This window comes from Chiloscyllium plagiosum, unplaced genomic scaffold (genome assembly GCF_037043375.1).
Source record: "Chiloscyllium plagiosum isolate Xiang-an unplaced genomic scaffold, Cpla_swu_hap1 HiC_scaffold_1, whole genome shotgun sequence".
Classification (NCBI taxonomy): Eukaryota; Metazoa; Chordata; class Chondrichthyes; order Orectolobiformes; family Hemiscylliidae; genus Chiloscyllium; species Chiloscyllium plagiosum.
The window spans coordinates 89,502,410-89,523,848 of NW_028270139.1; the positions used below are offsets into that span (position 1 = coordinate 89,502,410).

Genomic DNA, 21,439 nt, shown 5'->3' on the forward strand with positions numbered 1-21,439 from the left:
TGTGGTGCTGGAAAAGCACAGCCAGTCAGGGAGCATCTGAGGAGCAGGAGAGTCGATGTTTCGAGCATTAGCTCTTTGTACATGCTGCCCTCATTCCTGATGAAGAACTCACTTGCTCGCCTGCTCCTCGGATGCTGCCTGACCGGCTGTACTTTTCCAGCACCACACTTTTCGACTCTGATCTTCAGCATCTGCAGTCCTCACTTTCTCCTGAAAGATCATATAACCAACCTTTCCAAATGGCATTTCAACCAGGCCCTTGAAGGAAGTGAACGAAAATGGCTATTTCCCAGTAAATGGCATCTGTAGCCCCAAACCTGCTGGCAATACTCAATGTCATATTGTGATATAATGTTAATCAGGGAAAATGTACCTGTATTTTCACTGTGTCCTCAGAAGCATTGATGATTTTGCTAAAATTTATGTTTCTGCACAGATATCCAAGCTGGACTTCAGCATTGTCCCTCCTGTTTACAAACAATGAATATATGAATTAAGAGCAGAAGGAGGCTATTTCACTATTCCTTTGAGACTGTTCAACCATTTAATAAAATTATTACTGACCTTCCTGAGGCTACTACTCTACTTCTCAACTTATCCCATTGCCCTTTGACTCGTGTTAGTCTAAATACTGCTGCCTTAACGATATTCAATGACTCTGTCTCCAACACTCTCTCTGTAGAAGAGAACTAAAAAAACTCGCAAACACACTGGAATGCAAAGATTTCTCCTCCATTTTGGTGTTAAGTGGGTGAGTCTTTATTTTTAAACTGCCACCCTGAGTTCTAGTCTCTCGAACAAATTAGGTCATTTCAGCATCCACTGTGTCACGTCCTCTCAAGAATTTGTACATTTCAACTTTTCATTCTTCTGAAGTACAATGTTTCCACCTAATCTCTCCTGATTAAATGATGCTTCATCTCAGGAATCAGGAGGGAGAAATTGAAGACTGCAGGTGTCCTTGGTGGAGTGGGAGGGGGAGTTGAAGTGTTCAGCCACGGGGCAGTGGGGTGGGTTGGTGCGGGTGTCCCAGAGATATTCTCTGAAATGATCTGCAAGTTGGTGTCCTGCCTCCCTGATGTAGAGGAGACCACATCGGGTGCAACTGATACAGTGGATGACATTTGTGGAGGTACAGGTAAATTTCTGTCGGATGTGGAAGGATCCTTTGGGGCCTTGGATGCATCTGTTCCAGGATGACCAATTCCACCATAGAAAATCCCAGATGGCGTCCTTCTTCAAAGACTGCAATTTCCCCTCCCACATGGGTCGGCAATCCCCTTCACTTCTTGTACCTCCACCCTTGAACCCCACCCCTCCCAAAGCAACAAGGACAGAACTTTCCCGGTCCTCACCTTCCACTCCACCAACCTCCGTCTTCATCGCATCATCCTCTGCCACTTCCGCACCTACAAATAGACCCCACCTCGAAGGTTATATTTCCCTCCCAACCCCTATTGGTGTTCCAGTGAGACCATTCCCTCCATAACTCCCTTGTCCGCGCCCCCCCCAACCAGCCCTCACCCCATTCCCAGCACCTTCCCCTGCTACTGCACTCTCACCTGCACTCACACCTCCCTCCCTCCCCTTCACCTCCGTCTAGAGCCCCAAAGGATCCTTCCACATCCAACAGAAATTTACCTGTACTTCCACAAATGTCATCTACTGTATCCATTGCGCCCAATGTGGTCTCCTCTACATTGGGGAGACAGGATGTCAACTTGAGGATCATTTCAGAGAACATCTCTTGGACACCTGCATCAACCAACCCTACTGCCCTGTGGCTGAACACTTCAACTTCTCCCAACACTCCACCAAGGGCAGGTCCTGGGCCTCCTCCAATGCCATCTCAGAAATAAATCGTGAACCTTCTAAGATCTGTTGATAATTCCTTTAAACCCTCTCTTAAATAAGGAGACAATGCCTGCACACACAAATCCAGGTGTGATCTCACTAATGCTGTGTCCAACTGTAGTAAACATCTCTGCTTTAACATTCCTTTCTCTTTGCAGTAAATTACAACATTCCAATTACCTTCACAATCACTTGCTATACTTGTGTACCAAACTTTTGTGATTGATGCACCAGGATGTCCAGATCTGTGCCTCAGAGTTCTTTAATCACTTTGCATTTAAATAATACGCTCTTTTGTCTGTTCTTCTTGTCAAAGTTAATCTTTCCCACAATATTCTCCTTTTCCCAATTTTTTTGCCAATTCACTTAACCCATCTCTATCCCTTTGCAAATTCTTATGTCCCCTTCACAACTTACTTTCTTTCCTATCTTTGTGCCTTCAGCAAATTTAGCAACCATACATGTGGCACCTTCTCAAATGTCTTCACAAGTGATGTTCATATAGAACGCTGGCAGTATCTTGTAACCAGTCCTGCAGAGAAAACTGTGAGGACATCATTCCCAATGGCTGTAATCTAACAGAATTGAAACTTTATTGCTGGAACAGCACAGCAGGTCAGGCAGCATCCAGGGAACAGGAGATTCGACGTTTCGGGCACAGGCCGAACCTTCTAAGAAGGTTCCTGAAGAAGGGCCTGTGCCCGAAACGTCGAATCTCCTGTTCCCTGGATGCTGCCTGACCTGCTGTGCTGTTCCAGCAATAAAGTTTCAACTTTGATCTCCAGCATCTGCAGACCTCACTTTCTCCTCTGTAATCTAACAGACACTTCAATAAGTTCACCTTTATCCACATCGGTTGTGACCTCCTCAAAGAACCCCAACATCTTTGTCAAACATAATTCCCCTTTCACAAAACCGAGTTGACTATGCCAGGTTGTGTTGAGAACTTCTAAGCATTCTGTTATAAATTACTTGATAATAGATTCCAATATCTTCCCTATGACAGAGGTTAAGCTACATGGCCTAAAGTTATGGTTCTACCTGCCTCATTTCTTGAAGAGAGGAGTCACGCTCACTATTTTCCAATCTGATGGCACCTTTTCACAATTGAGGGAGTTGTTGAAAATTAAAACCAATTCATTTACTATCTCCGCAACCACTTCTTTTTTGATCTTCGAATAAAGTAGTCTTTGACGATACTCAGAACAGGAGGAAGGGCTTCCTCTTGTCTCGATGCAATGATTGTCATCTCCACAGTTGTATGGTTGCTACCTCCTGACATTCTCTTTCAGCTTTTATATTTTGATGTGTATAATCAGTATACTTAATTATTTGTGTATTCTTTCATGGGATGTGAGAGATGCTGACAAGGCCAGCATTTTTTGCCTATCAATAATAACTCTCTGAGGGTCATCAATTTAGAATGGTAAATGAGAGTGAGGTGACAGGGTAGGAGGAGTACTACACTGAGCATTGTTGGAGCTATAAAGGGGTAGTGTTGAAGCAGACTCCATTGCAATTTTAAGGGGATAAATACGTGAAGCTCAGGAAATGCTGGTCACTGTCATTTGTTTGGATTGTTTTTAACAAAGAGCATAATGGACTGAGAAGCTTCCTTCTGAACTGGAAACTTCAATGGCTGTTTTTTTTAAACACAGAAATCTATGTCCGATTATTCTTAATATCACTCACCACACAAATCCTCCTTCCACACTCTATCCCTACCTCCATTCTGGAAAATATTATTCCTCTTTCTGGTTGGGATATCTGATTGGCATAGAAAAGTTGGACCAAAGGGTCTGTTTCTGTGCTGTACATCTTTATGACTCTATGATTCTATAACTGCACTTTTAAACTCCGAACTGTCGAGTCTTTGGCCCTTCATATTTCTGCTTCTACTTTCCTCAATAGCACCCTGAGCTCCACCTTTAGCTGCCAGTAAATCAGTACTTTCTCTCTCACCTGAATGTTAATTCTACAGTTCTTATCACTGTTCCATCTAAAGAATATTACAAATGACCAATTAAACTAACCACCAGCTGATCTGGTTGGACAATTTAACACACTATCAGATCCAGCTCTCATCTACCAAAACTGCTTATCCTAGAATACAAATGGTAACCACAGCTTTTAGTCTTGACTGTACACATTTGTTTAAGCCCCTCTCCCATCTTCTCTATGCTCTCCTCCAAGTGACAGGAGCTCATGGACTTTTTGTCTCAAAAATCAAGAACATCTAATCAACTGCCTTTGGCTCATCCATCCTTTCTACTAAGTTACCTACTCAACCTGCTGTCCCCTTCCCTAACCCTGCTTGTCTCTTTCTCTAGTTTCTTTCTTATCTAACATCAACTCCTCCCCCCCCACCTCAATCTTGAGTGATCTCATTCTCCCCTAATCTGATACTCCAAACCTGCTTCCCACCAACCTCTCCTCCTTGTACCAACTTTCACTGACAACGTTAGTGTATCTCTTCCTTCAAGTATTGTCCCTCTCCTGCAAATTTGCTGTCATCATTTCTCTTCTCAAAAAGTACGTTTCTTGACCTCATCAACCTTGCAAATTGCAGTACCATTTCCAACCTCACTTTCCTTTCTCAAGTCCCTCTTTTCAAATTCCTCTGCAGGCTCACAACTCTCCCTGTTTTTTGTGATCTCCTCCCGCTGCATAATTGCTAGAAAACAACCTGGAGAATAAAATTTAATCCATTCTCTGAATAATCCAGCTAAAATCAGTTATGCAGCTTCATTAACAAGTGCCAATTTCCTAACAATTCATATAACAGCACATTTTAAATCGCTGCCTCACCTAGAAAGACTTTGCTGGATAAAAATACTGTAGGGCAAGCTTCTACATATAATATTGGCGCTTGTCAGCTTTTATCTTTTCTACAAGTGTCTGTTGTGAAGATTCCTGCATATTTATGTTTCCAAAGGTAAGCTTCACAAATTTAAAGTGTTCAATTATGCCACGTCAGTGCCCTAACCAGTAAAGCATATCCTGAAGTATTTATTACAGTTAGTAATTCGATACATATGTTCGATACAAATTAGAAGCTCTAGTAACATAAGTATTTGATATTTGTAGTGTATACTTGAACTTCCATGCCTCAGGTGGCTGAATTTTCCAAATACATTTGCAACAGCAGCCATTCACCCATCAGATCAAGCGCTGCAACGTGCTGGATCTGACAGCAGCACTTCTGTCGTTTACTCACCTTATTAATTTTTTATCATTTACCCCGTTAATGAAAATTTACTGAAAAAAAGAATGTCTACTCCATTGAGAAAAATAAGCTGTCTCAGTTTTTCTAGTCAGAAATATTAAGCCATTCAAAGAAGCAGTCAATGGCTGGATTAACAGAACTAATTACTTCATTCAAAACAGTGTTCTGTTTTCATAGTGAGACTTGTTTGGGTTGCAATGGGCGTAAGTGAGTTGCCTTCAGTACTTCCACACTTTATCATTGGAATAATTCATTCATTGCTTATATTTTGTTAAGAATTCCATGAAAAAAATACTCATTAGAAATTAGAAAATGTAAACTTGATTGCATTCTAAAGGGTATTTGACTTTTTTCTTGTTATTTATTTATTCATGGAATGCAGGTCTTGCTGTCTATGCCAGCATTTTTTTGCCTATCGCATATTACACACAAGGAGGGGATGATGAGTTGCCTTTTTGAACTGCTACAGTCCCTGGGATTCATAGATGGCCATTAGGGGGGGAATTCCTAGCCTCTGATGTGCTCTTGTGGCCTTGGTATATTTTTATGGCTGTTCCAATTTAATTTTTGGTCAATGCTAACTCCCATTGTGACCGTGTTGATGCAAATATCATTGATTATCAAGAGCAAATAGTTTAATTCTTTTGTTGGGACTGGTCATTGCCTGACACTTGGATGGCATGAATAGACCTTGTATTTAGTGCCTACACATATTTACACACAGTGGCTCCACAAACAGTGCAACCTGCTAACATTCATGTGAATATATGCAAGAGTATTAATTTATGCTTTTGACTTGTAAATTATGAACTTAATAAAATCAGTGTTGTATTGTGATCTGTAATATTGACACTTTTATAAGGTTTTACAGCTTCTGTAATTTTTTAAAATTATACTTTAACTGGATTTGACATAATATCTTGCATATTGTTAGCTGAGTTAATAACTACTGTACATTCATCAAAGTGACAAAGTTATGAAGAGTTGTAGCTGTGGTACTGATATTAAGGCTGTATTTAAGTAGATCAATCCCTAGCTCTTATTAGGCTAAGAAATAATGCTGGGCGAAATCCAGCATTACTGAACCTAAACACAGAGGCAGGCCAGGTAGGTAGAGATTTCTCACATGGCCTTGTATTTTTTAAGTTCCTTACATATGCATGTACAGTGTGGAAACAGGCCCTTCGGCCCAATAAGTCCACACTGACCCTCCGAAGAGTAATCCACCCCTGACTAATACATCTAACGTAGGCATCCCTGAACACTATGGGCAATTTAGCATGGCCAATCCACCTAACCTGCACATCTTTGGATTGTGGGAGGAAACCAAAGTACCTGGAGGAAACCCACGCAGACATGGGGAGAATGTGCAAACTCTACACAGACAGTAGCCCGAAGGTAGAATTGAACCCAGCTCCCTGGCACTGTGAGGCAACAGTGCTAACCACTGAGCCACTGTGCTGCCCAAAAGTACATGACTATTTGCATGAATACACCAGTAAATTTGATGAGGTAAGGGTGGACAAAATGTTTTAACCCCTGCCAGGACCTTCTGTGGTCAGGTCCCGGTTTTAAAGGGAAGATGCACAGTCATTCACTCATTCCAAACCAAGAGGATCACTGGAACTTATGTTGCTCAGCCCCACTCACCCTGGAGAAGTCTCACTACAAGAAGGAAATGGCCCCATTGTTCAGCAAAGCCACACTTGAAGTCCTACTCCGGGTTGCCCAGGAAAAGCAGGAGGTCCTCTTCCATCAGGATGAAAGCACAAGACCCTCCTCTCAGATCAAGGTCCATGGTATAATCAAAGGTCAGTGCACGTAGGGTTCACCAAAGAACTTGGATCAGGTGCAGGAAGGATATTCACACTGTCCTGAGCTCTGCAAGGATAAGAGCCTATTGATTTACTGGAAGTTGACACTGCAAGGAACACTCAGTCGAACTGAGCCAGTGCAGAGCCTGTTTGGTAGGACAAGTCACTTCTTGTTGTCACGTTCCACCAGTCCCCAATCAGTTTGTTCACTCGGGTCAGAAGCTATGCATTTTTCTGAAGGGATTGTGCACCACTGCAAAGACATTCATCATCTCTCTTTGTCCAACTGCAAACAAAAACACAGACATCAGGACGGAGTGGTTCCCTCCTGGCCAAAGGATACCAAGTTGTCACATCCTCATCCACTTTGAAGAGCAGACTGCTGAGCTGGCAGGGGACTTCTGTGCTAATGCAGAAAGGGGACTCTCACAGGAAGTCAATGAGGACACCTTCAGGCTGTGTTGTCAGACGTGCAGAAAATGTGAGTTTGTACAGTTAAGGAAGTGTGAATATTCGGCAGCTAAATCTTTCTCTAACCCTTCCAGGTACTAGTCATCAAAAAGATGAGGAGGTGTCCTCTCTGCAGAGACTCCACCCCTCCTCAGCCTCAAAGCTCAAGCACCTTCACTACCAGCACTGACAATGTAGAGGAGACTGTAGGAAGGCACTCACTCATACCCTGCTCCTCCACAGAGACAGTCAGCAGGGGGAGGGGCGCAAGCCAAATGAAGCTCAGAGACTCATTCTCCTGGGCACATCACAAGCACAGGTTCACCACCACCAGAGAAAACAACACCCTAGCTTTGACCCTCAGAGGATCGCTGGAGACTAGGCATCTCCTCATCACGATGGCAATGATAAAATCTCTAGACTTGATCATAACTGGCATGTCAGTGCACATAGGTGAACCCTACATGCACTGACCTTTGATTATACCATGGACCTTGATCTGAGAGGAGGGTCTTGGCAAGAGGAGTGATGCCAGAGGCTCTCACTAGACAAAAATCAAAAGATAGAGAAATCTGTCCATAATTTGTCCATTGTCAGGGCCCTAGTAGGTTGGTTCTTGAATATTTTCACAGAAGGATATGAATCGCCTTGGAAACTGAAGTCCTGAAATACACACATTGGTTTCGACACAAGCTCAGACCTGCACAAAAATTCATTCTCGCCAAGGATACAGTACAGCAATGTCTAGGCAAGGGGCCAGAAGGACCATCACTTCTCTCTTTCCAAGGAGTCATTGGGTACTCACACTGAAGTGCAGCACCAGCCAGACATCCAGTTCTGAGAACAATCCAGAGCTGCCCAGCTGCTCAACCTCCCCCTTAGCAGATCAGATCAAGGATGGAGCAAGAAAGGGCATCCACACCTGTACATTGGATGGTCAGCATGCCAGGGCCCTCTATATTCTCAAAAGGACAGGAGGAAATTGTTTGGAGTTATCTTGCCCATTAATTAAGGCCCACAATCATGCTTCCTTCTGGGAACACGGCACTGTGGGAATACGTAATGTTGTGTTGGTGCAGCCACAGGAAAATAGTGCAATAAGTAGACCTTTCTATTCATTACTCAAATTCTAATAGTTTGGCTATGTGATTTTAATGTCCATCACAAACTGTGGATTGACATCCCCACTACTGAGCTGTCTAAATCCTAAAGGACATAATTGTTAGAAAGGGTCTGGAGAAGGAACCAACAAGAGGGAAAAATATACTTGACTCGTCCTCACGAATATTCCTGGAGCAGATGCTTCGATGACAGTATCAAAAAGTATGGCCACTACAAAGTTCTTATGGAGATGAAGTCCTCCATTCACATGGGCTGCAGTGGATCAAGGAGGCAGTTCAATGCCACCTTCTCAAGGGCAGTTCAGGATGGGAAATAATACTGACCTCACCAATGGCTCCCACATCCCATGAATGATTGCAAAACAATTACATTATTAATATAGTAAAACAGATAAATAATACAGAAATGTAATCCAGTAAATAAAGCTGTGTAGATGAGCAAAAGCCTCCCAGCAAGTAGATTTTTTAAAAAGGTTAAAAGATATGTGTAGCTTGCTCATTTTGGAGTTTGTTAACAATAAGATTTCCACCGGCATGTCTGATTGTCACTGTGGCTTCTTTCAGTCTGCTAGCATCCTGTTGGACCATGTTGAGACTATCATCTTCCTTTTCTACACTGGAGGAGACACCTCAATCCTTCATCTCTTCTTGTCCAAGGAATACTCTCTTGTCCACACAAAATAACTCACAATTTGTCAGCATCTGCGACTTTGACGTCTACAAGAATATGATATGAGGCCTGGGTACACCAGCTGCTCCCTTCCGGTCCCCATTCCAATGCCACTTCTTTATTAGGTCGGATCTTAATTAGCATTCAGCCATGAGGGGTTTATCTAAGTGAAGCCAGTGTTCTTGTGCTAGCAAGAAAATATCTGAAATGGGCTGGAACAGAATGGAAAATTGAGATTTTTTTAAAAATCTGCTCAACCACGCCTTTGAGAGAAAGTGAGGGCTGCAGATGCTGGAGATCAGAGCTGAAAATGTGTTGCTGGAAAAGCGCAGCAGATCAGGCAGCATCCAAGGAACAGGAGAATCGATGTTTCGGGCATAAGCCCTTCTCCTGAAGAAGGGCTTATGCCCAAAATGTCGATTCTCCTGTTCCTTGGATGCTGCCTGACCTGCTGCGCTTTTCCAGCAACACATTTTCAGCTCAACCACGTCTTTCCCAGGTAGTGGAATGCTTGGTGGCAGGGGTTTGAGGAAGAGGATAAGGTGATTTTATTAAAGCAATGTCACCTTGAATGGGGAGTAGAAAAGAAGATTGGATAATCAACAGTTTATTGGGAAATGGATTGAGACTGCAGTTGTGACAGTTGATCAATAGAAGCTATATTTCTGAGAATCTAGGATGCACCTTGGGCACAGGAGTGAAGAATAACAATTTTAAAGGTGAGGCAAGGATCAAGGTGTAATGCTCAAAGAAGGTACCAAAGCCCCTCTGCTCCCAACCAATGTGGACGACACTACAATGGTGTGCAAGTGAACTGGGCCTGCCTTGATTTGACTGACTGTTAAAACCAGGTTACTTTTATTTCATTCACTGTTGAATCTGTTTTGTTTGAAGGAGTAATTGTCTCTTTGTACAGTAAACATCTTGGGTACTTTTCTGGAAAAGCGCAGCAGGCCAGGCAGCATCCAAGGGGCAGGAGAATCGACGTTTCAGGCATAAGCCCTTCTTCAGGCTCATGCCCGAAACGTCGATTCTCCTGCTCCTTGGATGCTGCCTGACCTGCTGCGCTTTTCCAGCAACACATTTTCAGCTCTGATCTCCAGCATCTGCAGTCCTCACTTTCTCCTGGGTACTTTTCTGTGCTGCCACACATTTGCATTTTTGTGGAAGTCTTCTGTTAACTAAGAAACTCTTTCCTGTAATCTTGCCAATTGATGGCTGCAGTTCAAACTGCAGCAAAGAAAGCCCCCTATAGTGATGCATGAACTGATAAGGATCGATATCTGAGAAGACAACTCTTTTCCATGTGCTAAGACATTTCAGTATCCAAGATATTTGTTTATAGGTTATGCACCTTAGAATTGTGGCAAGGTGCCTATTGTCAGCACTTCCACTTGACTTGCTGCTGATTGATTTATAGACAAGGACTGGAAATATTCTACCCATAGCTATGAAGGATAGCTTACATAATAAAGGTTCTGTGCCACAGGAACATTCTTGGCCACAGAAAGAGAACAGGCAGCCAATAAGCCATTCTTCATTCTCCTATAAAAGATGTGACTGACAATACATTTGCCTGAGAAATCTTTCTTCTTTTCCAGTAGAAATCAGACACAAACTGAAAGACTTGAGAATTTTGGCCACCTGGTTAGTATTCCATCAAACCTCCACCCGTTGACTCCAATATACAGAGAACAGGAAGTTATCCCACAGCAGAAAATTGCAGGTCTTTTCTCACCACAGAAATGTGATCCTACACATTAAAGCCTGTTGTCTGAGAAAATGCCAGAATGTGTTCATCATGCTACAATTCACATTGCCTTCATTATTTGAAGATCCCGAGAGAACAAACAGATGGTTTTGTTGGAGACCAGAACTAATATTTTCAGCTAAAGCAGATGACCTTAATTAAAAGCCCCACAGGAGCACTCAACACAGAAACAATGATACCCATCTATTGCCAAATTACCATCAAGCACAGTAAGGGGATATTGAAGCAACCATTTTGTTGTTTGTGCTGCTCAGGTGAGGTATTGCTCACCAGTCCAACCAAAGTTTCCAAAAGCATCACCAGCTGCTGTGTAATCGTACCATCCAAAGAGCAGGGAACAAGCTTTAGGTTAAACAGGAGGATGCTTTGCATAAAGTCTACAGAACTGCAGTGATGTTGGATATTTGCTAAGTCAGCTGTTGCCAAAAGGTACAGCAAATATGTTGCTTGAATATCAATTGCCAATGGTGGTGTGGGATCATTGTCTTCATTGTTTATATTGAAATGAGATTTTTCTAACTCTCTGCCTGACTTGGATATAAGGCATAGCAAAATTCTCTTTAAACATTCCAGTTATAGCTACAACAAACAAGACTTCATGGCAAGCAACTTGTCTCCTCCTTTTCCCCAGCTGCTTTCCCAGTCTAGCGCCTGTGCTTACTTTATAATATTTCTCATGCTGTAATTTATATTAATATTAACCATTCCCATGCAATATGAAGGCATGTACTTGCCTGTACAATTGATGTTGTTCAAAACTGAGACAACAGAAGACTGGAGGGTGGCGAATGTGTCATTTAGAAAAGGCTGCAAGGAAAAGCCAGGAAACTACAGACCTAATGTCACTGGTGTGTAAGTTGTTGGAAAGGATTATAAAAGACATAAGTCAAACACTCCAGTCCCTGTAACACCCTTGTAATTCTTTGGAAAGGCAAAGACTGAATTACGATAGTATGGCTTTGTGCAAGTTTTTGAAGAGGTGAACAAGAAGATAGATAAAGGAAGAGCGGTAGACTTTGTCTACACAGACTTAAAAGGCCTTCAAGAAAGTTCCATATGGTGCATTGATTAGGTCACATGGGATCCAGGGAGAGCTAGCAACTGGATACAAAATTGGTTTGATGGTCGGAGCCAGAGGTTGATGGTAGAGGGTTGTTATTCAGACTGGAGGGCTGTGATCAATGATCTACCACAATGATTAGTTCTGGGTCGACTGTTATTTGTCATTTATATTGGCGATTTGGATGAGAATATAGGAGGCAAGGTTAGCAAGTTTGCAAATGACAGCAAAATAGTTGATATAGTGGAGAGTAAAGAAGGTCATCTAAGAGTACAATGAGATCTTGATCAACTGGGTCAATGGGTTGAGGAATGGCAGATGGAATTTAATTTAGATAAATGCGAAGTGTTGCATTTTGGTAAGGCAAATCAGGGCAGGACTTACACAGTTAATGGTAGGGCCCTGGGGAGTGTTGTCAAACAGAGAGGTCTGGGGGTGCAGACGTATAGTTCCTTGAAAGTGTTGTCACAGGTAGACAGGGTGGTGAGAACAACATTTGGCATGCTTGGCTTCATCAGTCAGAGCACTGAGAACAGAAGTCAGGATGTCATGTTGTGGCTGCACAAGACATTAGTAAGGCCACATTTGGAGTACTGCATATAATCCTGGTCATCCTGTTATAGGAAGGATTAGGTTATTGAACTGGAAAGGGAGCGAAAAAGAATTACAAGGGTTTACAGGGACAGGAGTGTTTGACTTATAAAGAGAGGCTTGATAGGCTGTGACTTTCTCCTTAGAGTGTAGGAGGCTGAGGGCTGACTTCATAAAGGTTAATAAAATCAAGAGGGGCATAGATAAGGTGAATAGCCAAGATAATTTTTTGCCAGGTTGGGGGAGTACAAAACTAGAGGCAATATGTTTAAGGTGAGAGGGGAAAAATTTGAAAAGGGATCTGAGAGGCAATCTTCTCACACAGTGGGTGGTGCATATATGGAATGAACACCCAGAGGAAGTGGTAGAATCAAGTACAATTATAATATTTAAATGACATTTGGTCAGGTACATGGATGGGAAAGGTTCAGAGGGATATGGGCCAAATGCAGACAAGTAGAACTAGCTCAGTTTAGGATACCGAGTCAACACGGACGTGTTGAGCGGAAGGGTCTGTTTTTGTCCTCTATGACTCTATGGCCTGTCCAGATCTTGCTTCTTCCCTTTGCCAACAACAATGTTCCAGAGGCCAATGTTTTCTCAATGCGCCTAAACCATTCTGTCTGCTTCCAGCACTCAATATGAGGGACCTTGGAATTGTAACTACAATTGTTTTCCACCTCTTGCACTATACTAAAGTGTAGTCATAAAAGCTGAATATCTTTGAAAGCTCATCTCTGACATGCAAGATAGGAGTAAATCCCATAGGGCCACATCCAATGTAGATGCAGCACTCATGTGAAAGCTGAACCCTACCATTCCTAACAGTCGCATTCTTCTCAACTTTAGGTAACCCATCCCCACTGCATACCCCTTCAGCAGTAAAACGCTCACACAATCGAACAACAGCTTAAGGATAACTATTGACCTGAAACTGAACTGCACTGGATATATAAATACAGAGCAGGTCAGACACTAGGAATGCAGAAGGTAACTCAACTCCCAACTGTCGAAAGCCTGTGCACCGTAACAAGACACAAATCAGGAGTGTGATGGTTTACTCCCTTGTATAATTGAACCTCCAACAGCACTCAAAAAAGCTTGACATCATATAGGCCACAGCTGGCACCACATCCTCAAACATTCATCACTGACATACAGTAGCAACAGTGCGTGCCATGTACAGCACTGCAGAAATCCATGACCACTACCACCTACAAGAACAAGGAACAACACAAGTAAGTTCCCAACTCCATTTTAACCCAGCCCCCCTTCCCCCTCCCTCACCTTCAATGGTTTGCATTGCCCTTAATGAGCTTTGTGTGTGCATTATTCAATTGGAAAACATGGGTGATTTACTGCTGGTGGTTAATAGATAAAAGAAAACACAGGTGATTAGGTGAGGGGTAAAATAAGTGTTTGTAGCATGTAAAAGCACTTCTGGATAAAATAGGAGGAAAATAAGTGAAAATGAAAGCAAAAGACAGAGTTTTATGTATTAATATATATAATTTCACAAATTACCATGTGCAAATGCATTATATTTCAGCACAACTGATAATACAAAATTTATTTCAAGTGTAATTTTTAGCAGAGTCCAGGGTTATTTAAGGAATGATTTGAAATAACAGAATCACATCTAATGGTGTACCTATTGTTGTAAAGGCTCACAAGTACTGGTCAATGGAATGGTCGATACGATGCACTGATCTTTGAGACATACAGCCGACATACCTGGAACTACACCACCACTGAAACTCAAATATCTCATTACTCATTTGTATGGGAAGCAAAACACGCTTCTGTTTGGCAGCAATAACTTGTCCTTGGAGTAAACTGCTCATGGATTTACTACAAAACAGCAGCATAAAGCATATAACAAAGAGAGGAAAGGTTGAAGAACTTCAGTAGGTTTGGCAACATATGTTGGTGAGTCAGTGAAGTTGGCGGCTGTTAACCTGGATCCCATGATAGCAACACCCTCAGAGGCTCCTGCCAGATTAAATGCCATAGAGGAGGGTGGTTTCAGGAGGCTGCTGTTTTGGAGAATGTATCATGGATCTGGCTGTTCCTTGTGGCTGGGTCAAGGCCCGGGATTCCAAATAGCGGTGTGGGATTCCTTTTCAGCATATTCGATGGCGGTTTTCATTGGCGGCGGTGTGGGACTCCTTGTGGCGGCTTCAGTGTCGGTCTGTAACTCCATGTCACTTTTCTTCGGCAATGTGGGGAACATCCCGGGATTCTATAGCAGGGGTATTAGGACTTTGAGCCCAGAGCTGTGAGGCGGACTCATATCTCTTTTTAAATTTTTTGAAAATTATACTATCCTGGAAGGACTGTTATTCTGAGTATTTTATTTCTTTATTTTTCTAATTTATTACTGCGATTTTGCACTTTTGAAGGTCGATTTATTTGATTAATTTTTCTTCTTTTTTCCCTTAGAGTTTGTACTGAAAAATCTTTATCTAGGCACCGTTATACTTAAGTTGGCGCCGTAAGTGGAGGCTTGTACATTTCTCACTGCACTCATGTCAGTACATGTGACAATAAAACAAATTCAGTTCATTAACTCTTATTCAGAACTGAATCTCATTTCAACATTTGGTACTTAGTTAAAAGATGTAGCAAGTTGTGACTGACTGCTGGATGCTTCACATTCCTTGCCATAGCACACATCATTTGGGCCCCAATAAATGTCTGTACCTTGCTTTCAAATCATACAAGGCCTCATATCAAATTCAATCACTGTAACCTCCAAGAATTATGTAGAGATTACAGAATAGAAACATGTTCCTTCGTCCAACCACCTTTGTTGGAATTTATCAATTCTACAAGTGGCAGTCCTAATGCCATATATCCTTCATCTAACTATCTCAAAACCCAACTTTGTCCAAACTCTTAATCTCTCCTTTTCTTATGACTAGAATGCCATGGAATTTGTTTTTATATTAGAGACGTGAAATACAGGTTTGTTATTATTATTCCCTTGGCATTTCTCCAGATACTAGAAAATATTTCCTTGTTTTGCCCAAGTTGTAATGAACCTGGGAAATGTGATCACTTAAGCAATTTATTTTCAAGAGAAAGAATGTTTCTGGCTGCTTCAGCCCCTACAAAAAAAATCTTCAGAGCTCCAAAAAACTTCTGGATGTCCCCTGTGGTCTTCTGGTCAAATATTGAGTCTAATGAGACTGAGGAATCAGGAACTTTAAAAAATTCTACCAATGCAAAAGCATAAGACATTAAAAATAATGTGGAAAATAGACAAGCTTGATTCACGCATATGATTAAGACTACTCCTTCAGTGGCAAGTCAGACAATGACAGTCTTTGGAATTTGGGCATGGTATAATTAAAAGTTCTTGACTGTGTAGCATTTCTCAGCTTCTCACCCATTGTTCCTGTAGCTTCCACTATTTGAAACAATCAAGTCTGGTGTCCAGGCTCTCACACCAGCAAGACGTTCTAAATCAAGTGAAGAGAAACATCTTGGGGGGTATCATGGCCGTGGGCATTATCTCCTCTCAACCTCCTTGACTTCTCTACAATGCTCAACATAGGCCATTATCAAGTTCCAGAGTATTGTGACATAGGGCCAGGCCCATTCATACATTTTGGGTTCCAGAATCTCCTGCAAATGATCCTGCTTCCACCTTTCACTGCCACCTCAGAGATCCCTTGACAGAAATGTGCTTGGGAGATATTCCGATCTCACTTCCCCACATCCTCCTGTCCACTTCCTTCTCCAAACCCGACACAATGGGGCCAATGAGAAATGAAGGCCAATGTTTCATACAAAGGCCTTTCATCCATTTCAGTGCAAGGACTTGAGATTTAGGTACAGACCATTTCCCTATTTCTTGTACAGAATACTTTTGCTATGACCAGTCCAGGGATGAAGTTCCCCATTTATTACGGTTCCAGATGAGATACTCAAAATAATTGGGCTTCTGAGTGATGAGGGATGATACGTTTCCCCTTTCTGTCTGTGTAGCCTGTCTCTGCATCTATGTAAAAGAGCATGTCAATTTGGTAGCATTGTTAGTTTCTAAGCTCTGGCTGAATTGGCAAGGCATGGATGCTGTGAGCATGCAGATAGCTTTTAAATGAATAAGCATAAAGAGACGCTGGCTCAGTGGTTAGCGGTGCTGCCTCATAGCGCCAAGGATCTGGGTTTGATTCCAGCCTCGATGACTGCCTGTGTATCTGCATGGGTTTCTACCCACAGACCAAAGATGTGCAGGCCAGTGAATTGGCCAGGCTAAATTGTCTATAATGTTAGGTGCATTAGACAGGGGTAAATATAGGGAAATAGGTCTGGGTGAGTTACTCTTTGGATGGTCAGTATGGACCTGTTGGGCTAAATGGCCTGTTTCCACTCTGTAGGGAATCAAATCTAAAGAGCAAATGAGCAGCACTGAAATGTAGTCTGGTCCAATCTTTGAAGCAGTCTTTCAATGCTAGTTGCTGGTGCACTCTACAATGCTTCATAAGCATCTTGTAAGTGGATCGGAGCGACGTCATGAGGACTGTGAGGAGTTGGCAAATCTTGGATGCCAACATCTTTGAATGAGGGGTGCCCATGGATCATGTCCTGAAGTCTTATTGAGTGTTAAGCAACATGAAGGTTCTTTACAGCCAGCAGTCACCAGGTACCTGTTCTATTCTTCATTTCAAGGTTTCATGACATCCAGTTTATTTGGTGCATTTGGTAGCAGAGGAAGCTGAATACTAATGAGGCAGATTGGACCATTAATAAGGTGTTTAACAATAAATAATCCTTCTTAATTGGGAATTTACAGCTGCCTTGTGAAAATCTCACCTTAAGGCTTGGTCAATAAATGAAAAATGCGGCAAGTTACTCCTGACATTGAGATAACAAACAGAGCCCCAAATTTGTTATGACCAGTCTCTAAGCAAGTTCCCTTAGTTGCTAAGGTTCCACTCAAGATACACCAAATCAAACTCTTGGGTAAGGAGGGCACTTTTTCATCCACCTGCCCTCTCAGTTAGTCACAACAAGCTTAACCCTCACAACAAGATTAATTCAGAAAGAATCCCTTTCCTTGTGGTTACCTTTCTCCCAGACCAAATGACTTCTATTTTAAAATGACCCAATTTGACCTGGCTTTTGAGTTAGTAAAAGAGTAGGTTTATTTTACCTATTTTTGTAATCCAACTGCTCCGAGATGTTATTACACACCTCTGGAGCAGGTAAGACTTGAACCTGGGCCTCATGGTCCGGGGCTAGGGACACTACCACTGCATCACAATAGCCATGACAGTGCATTTATTTGTTACTATAATAACACAACACACAAGGTAACAGATTAGGAATAAGAATTGAGTCCAAAAAAGCCAAAAGTTTAAAAGAAGATGTTTGGATCAGTTTCTCAGCTGTTCATGAAAATTAGATGGTAAAGCATTGCAATTGTTGCTGTGGGTGGTATCACATTGGTAGTTGACCAGTGTATTTTGAGATTCTTGGCTTTGCAGGTTTATTGGAATTCTTTCATCCTGGTTATTTTTGATGGTGACTGGTTGTAAGAATTCAACTGTGAGAGTGTGGTGCCCTTTCTTTACCTGGAGAGCAGGGGTATGAAATAGTTGTGTTCAAACACACAAACATCTTCATAACACGCTAGTTCACACACCAGTGCGTCAGACCACAAACACGCACACAGAGCAACAGTTGCAATCAGTTTTTAATCTTTTATAACTCTGGAAATGTTAAGTACAAAAATGCAAACATGTCTGCAGGAGCTAGCTCCCTGCAGGTGGGGTATGTAGCCACTCATTATCCATTCCAAAAACACACACATGGAATTAAAAGTTCACTACATCCCCTTTGGGATTCTGATTCATCATCATGACAGAGAAAATTTATGGAATTTCTTAGAAAACAAAGTCAAACTTCATTTTACATCATTGCACCTATATCAGTGCATTGCCTCTAGTTTTCTTCATTGTAAATAAAGTTATGAAGGTTTCTTTAAACATCAGAGAACCTTTTAGAATATCTGTGTAAAATAATATCTGGACTTTTTTTGACAATTGCATTGTCTTTAGTAACATTATTTTTCTGCCTGTTTAGAACAGTCTAATCATTGCTTCCATGAACTGCTAGGTACGAAGCTAATCACCTTCAATTTGCTGTGAGATTTACAGATTCTTTGCTTTGTCTGACAGCAAAAGTAACAACCTTAGCAGGTGTATCTGTTGCAAAAGGAAGCAAACCTCCCTGCGGTCTTCCTTACTTGTCTATGAATCACAAAACATTCTGTCAAGTTGCATTCCTGTTTGTTCTTTCTTAATACAAGGGATTGATTGTCTTTTTGCCTTAATAATAATAGGATTCAGCATGAAGCAGCAACTTAGCTCAGCCTGTTCTCTCCTCTGTATGTTCTAAAATCACCAAGTATTAGGAGAAAAGCACAATTCACCAGGCCCACACCATAAATTTCAATATGCAATCAGCAGAATATGTTTTTCTATGAAGAGACAAATTTCATGGGCAAATTACTCCCACACAATTCTCACTCACCTCCCAGTGAATGGCTCAGGAGCATTGCTGGTGGAGGTTTGGGATTGGCATGGGGACACGGAGGGGTACCATGATTTGGCGTGGTGCTGTGTTTGTACATTTTGAGTTGGTTGCCTGAAAAAAGAACATTGAGAAAATAAGATAGAAAATAAACTAAGATAAACAGATTTTAAAATCTCAGTAAGTGAAATTTCTGTACAGTATTTTGTAGGAATACTTTTAACCTTTATCAACAGTTAAACATATTTGAAGTTTTAAAGCATTTCAATCAATGGCAGTCAAGGGAAGGAAAGGGCTGGTTTCCCTTCAGTTTCATCTCCCTTGGATCATATGTAACAAAAATGTTTGATGACGCAATGGTCTGAATGCTCCAGCCTGATCAGTTTTCAGTCTTTTTCAGTACAACAGCGGTGTTCATTTGTTACATAACCTGATAGGGTATTTTGCCATAGGATGTATGCAAATATATATCTTATCAAAGATATACATCATATCATAGAATATGTAAAAATAAAAATTGCATTTTCAGTATATTGTGCCTTCATCCATATTAACTGCAGTTATTTTTTTCAAAATCCATTTGTGTGTTCTACTATTCCTAAACAAGTCAGAAGGAGCTCGGAGAAAATGTACTTAATGTGTTTCATGCAGTCTTGTTTCTAAATCAGCCAGAATACAATGGGCCATTGCTTGACTGATTTAGAACTAAAGAAACTGCCCTGAAGCTGACAAGGAGATTGCTGGACATGAGATACAGCATTATAAACAACCCAAGAAAGAGCTGGTCACACTTGTGGAGAGCTAACATGTAGATTTTAGATTTTAGGCAGCAATTAAAAAGGTTTAAAAGCTTTCAACTCGATGTTTATGTGGAGCCTTAATTTAGTGTACATTCAGATTGTTTTTCTCTTCATTGCTGCATTAATTGAATGGAACCACTTAACTGGAATGGAATTTTAATTTATAATCAGCTTTCAGGCCACTGGTTTCAAACTGGTTCTAAACTTGTTACTGGAGGCTCTGGCTTTGTCGGGAAGTTGTTCAATCTTTAACTAGTTTCCTTGGCACACAGGTTTTCCAACTAATGGCTTGCTACATCATTTCAATGGATGTCCCCTGGACTCCAGCCCTTGTAATTCACTGAGCAATGGAACAGGCCCACAGTGGCTGCCATCTCCCTGACCCTACACTCACCATTGGAACATCTGGACAATAAGGATACCCATGTCAGGCTCCTACTTATTGATTATAACCCTGCCTTCATCACCATAATTCCAAATAAACTCATCTCCAAACTCCAGGACTTAAATCTCTGCTCCCCACCTCTGTAACTCGATTGTTGACTTCCTGACCAACAGACCACAGAAGGATAATCGACCACAGCTGCCCCACTATAACCCTCAACCCTATACCCTACAAGGCATCCTAGCCAGCTCCCTATTCTACACACTCGATTGCATGGGCAAATTCCACACCAACTCAATTTACAAAATAAAAACTGAAAGAACTGTGGATGCTGTAAATTAGAAACAAAAACAGAAGTTGCTGAAAAAGCTCAGCAGGTCTGGCATCCTGTGTGCAGAGAAATCAAAGTTAACATTTCAGAGGTAAAAACAATGACTGCAGATGCTGGAAAACAGATTCTGGATCAGTGGTGCTGGAAGAGCACAGCAATTCAGGCAGCATCCGAGGACAGGCAAAATCGACGTTTCGGGCAAAAGCCCTTCATCAGGAATAAAGGCAGAGAGCCTGAAGCGTGGAGAGATAAGCTAGAGGAGGGTGGGGGTGGGGATAGAGTAGCATAGATACAATAGGTCAGTGGGGAAGGAGATGAAGGTGATAGGTCAGGGAGGAGAGGGTGGAGTGGATAGGTGGAAAAGGAGCTGGGCAGGTCAGACAAGTCCGGACAAGTCAGGGGATCGTGTTGCTGGAGGTTAGAAACTAGGATGAGGTGGGGGAAGGGGAAATGAGGAAGCTGTTGAAGTCCACATTGATGCCCTAGGGTTGAAGTGTTCCGAGGCGGAAGATGAGGCGTTCTTTCTCCAGGCGTCTGGTGGTGGGGGAGCGGCGGTGGAGGAGGCCCAGGACCTCCATGTCCTCGGCAGAGTGGGAGGGGGAGTTGAAATGTTTGGCCACGGGGCGATTTGGTTGATTGGTGCAGGTGTCTCGGAGATGTTCCCTAAAGCGCTCTGCTAGGAGGCGCCCAGTCTCCCCAATGTAGAGGAGACCGCATCGGGAGCAACGGATACAATAAATGATATTAGTGGATGTGCAGGTAAAACTTTGATGGATGTGGAAGGCTCCTTTAGGGCCTTGGATGGAGGTGAGGGAGGAGGTGT

The 21,439-nt window shown here is 42.1% G+C and overlaps 1 long non-coding RNA gene across 1 annotated transcript; it reads right to left on the reverse strand.

Moving 5' to 3' along the window:
- Positions 1-397: 397 nt before the first annotated feature.
- On the reverse strand, positions 398-19,539 carry LOC148152157 (uncharacterized). The gene is made up of 3 exons (XR_015758603.1): positions 19,325-19,539; positions 19,101-19,214; positions 398-467 (listed from the first exon to the last, which is right to left on the reverse strand). It is a non-coding gene; the product is annotated as an uncharacterized LOC148152157 (long non-coding RNA).
- Between the last annotated feature and the right edge of the window lie 1,900 nt (positions 19,540-21,439).